We start from the raw sequence: 2,398 nt of genomic DNA on the forward strand, positions 1-2,398 counted from the left end.
GCATCCAGCCCCTGTTCGTCGAAAAATCTGCGCTGCCGATTTTCCACGCGGCAGCCCCTCTTTTCGTCAGCGTGCCCCCCTGACGAATGTTCGTCGAAAAATCTGCGCTGCCGATTTTCCACGCGGCAGCCCCTCTTTTCGTCAGCGTGCCCCCCTGACGAATTTTCCTGCCTGGCCCGGCCGGTCCAGCATCCAGCCCCTGTTCGTCGAAAAATCTGCGCTGCCGATTTTCACCGACGAGCCTACTTTCGTCAGCGTGTCCCCTTGACGAATTTCCCTGCCTGGCCTGGACAGTCCATCTTCCAGCCCATGTTCATCGAAAAATCTGCGCTGCCGATTTCCCCGACGAACCTGCAGCTGCACAAATCTGCGCTGCCGATTTCCCCCCCTGTCGGCATGGCTGCCGCTGCCCCGATGTCCAGACCAACAGTCTTTTTTGTCGACTTTGCCGATTTTGTCCGCGCTGCCGATTCCAACACTACCCCCTGCATCCAAACCAGCATTGTTTCGTCAGCTCTTCCCCTGACGATTTTAGCCCTGTAACAAACAGTAGGCCTCCAATCCCGCCAACGGGAGCCAAGTTGATAGGGAAGAGAATTGAATGACGCGCCTGGTCCTCGCACCCCGCCACCCGAGGGGCCTTTTTCCCGGCAGCCTCTGAAAAACTCTAGCTTTCACGGTCCTCGCCGCCCCTCACCACCATGGCAGGCCTCTAATCCCACCCATCAGCAGTTGTAGCCGATAGGGCAGTGATTTGAATGACGCGTCGCGGGCCGCCGGGTCATCTCACCCGGCCATTAATTGGAGCGTTTTTGGCTGGCCGAGGATGGGGGGATGGATCTCTTCTTCCGAAAAAGCAAACAGTACATCGGGAGTTATGTTGACGGGGCATGGAATTGAATGACCCGTCGCGGGCCGCCGGGTCATCTCACCCGGCCATCCCGGGGAGCGTTTTTCCCGGCAGCATCGGGGAAACTCTTGCTTTCACTGCCCGCTGCCCAAGTCCCCACTCGCATCGGCCCCCCGCGCCAACAAGCCAACGCTGCCGAATCGGCAGACACTGCTGCCGAGTCTGCCGACACTGCCCCGCGGGCTGCCACTGCCCCAGTGTCTAAACCAGCGGTCTTTCTCATCGAGCCTTGGACTATCCAGTCCGTCCTGACTCATCGCCAGCACCTGCTGCCGATTCTGCCGACTTTGCCGATTTTCTCGGCGCTGCCGATTCCAACACTGCGCCCACCGTGTCTGAACCAGCGCTGTTTCCTCAGCGTGTCCCCTCGACGAATTTTCCTGCCTGGCCTGGACAGTCCACCGTCCAGCCCGTGTTCGTCGAAAAATCTGCGCTGCCGATTCTGCCGACTTTGCCGATTTCGTCGGCGCTGCCGATTCCACCACTGCCCGCCGTGCCTGAACCAGCGCTGTTTCGTCAGCGTGTCCCCTCGACAAATTTTCCTGCCTGGCCTGGACAGTCCATCGTCCAGCCCATGTTCGTCGCAAAATCTGCGCTGCCGATTTTCCCCGACGAACCTGCAGCCGCACAAATCTGCGCTGCCGAATCTGCCGACACTGTCCCGCGGGCTGCCACTGCCCCAGTGTCTAAACCAGCAGTCTTTCTCGTCGAGCCTTGGACTATCCAGCCCGTCCAGACCCATCGCCAGCACCCGCTGCCGATTCTGCCGACTTTGCCGATTTCGTCGGCGCTGCCGATTCCAACACTGCCCGCCGTGCCTGAACCAGCGCTGTTTCGTCAGCGTGTCCCCTCGATGAATTTTCCTGCATGGCCCGGCCAGTCCAGCGTCCAGCCCATGTTCGTCGAAAAATCTGCGCTGCCGATTCTGCCGACTTTGCCGATTTCGTCGGCGCTGCCGATTCCAACACTGCCCCCCGTGCCTGAACCAGCGCTGTTTCGTCAGCGTGTCCCCTCGACAAATTTTCCTGCCTGGCCTGGACAGTCCATCGTCCAGCCCATGTTCGTCGAAAAATCTGCGCTGCCGATTTTCCCCGACGAACCTGCAGCCGCACAAATCTGCGCTGCCGAATCTGCCAACACTGTCCCGCGGGCTGCCACTGCCCCAGTGTCTCAACCTGCGGTCTTTCTCGTCGAGCCTTGGACTATCCAGCCCGTCCAGACCCATCGCCAGCACCCGCTGCCAATTCTGCCGACTTTGCCGGTTTCATCGGCGCTGCCGATTCCAACACTGCGCCCACCGTGTCTAAACCAGCGCTGTTTCTTCAGCGTGTCCCCTCGATGAATTTTCCTGCATGGCCCGGCCAGTCCAGCGTCCAGCCCATGTTCGTCGAAAAATCTGCGCTGCCGATTCCCCCCTGTTGGCATGGCTGCCGCTGCCCCCTTGTCTGGACCAACAGTCTTTTCCGTCAAGCCCTGGACCATAAATCG

The sequence above is a fragment of the Populus nigra genome, chromosome 2, assembly GCF_951802175.1.
Source record: "Populus nigra chromosome 2, ddPopNigr1.1, whole genome shotgun sequence".
In the NCBI taxonomy this organism is placed as follows: domain Eukaryota; kingdom Viridiplantae; phylum Streptophyta; class Magnoliopsida; order Malpighiales; family Salicaceae; genus Populus; species Populus nigra.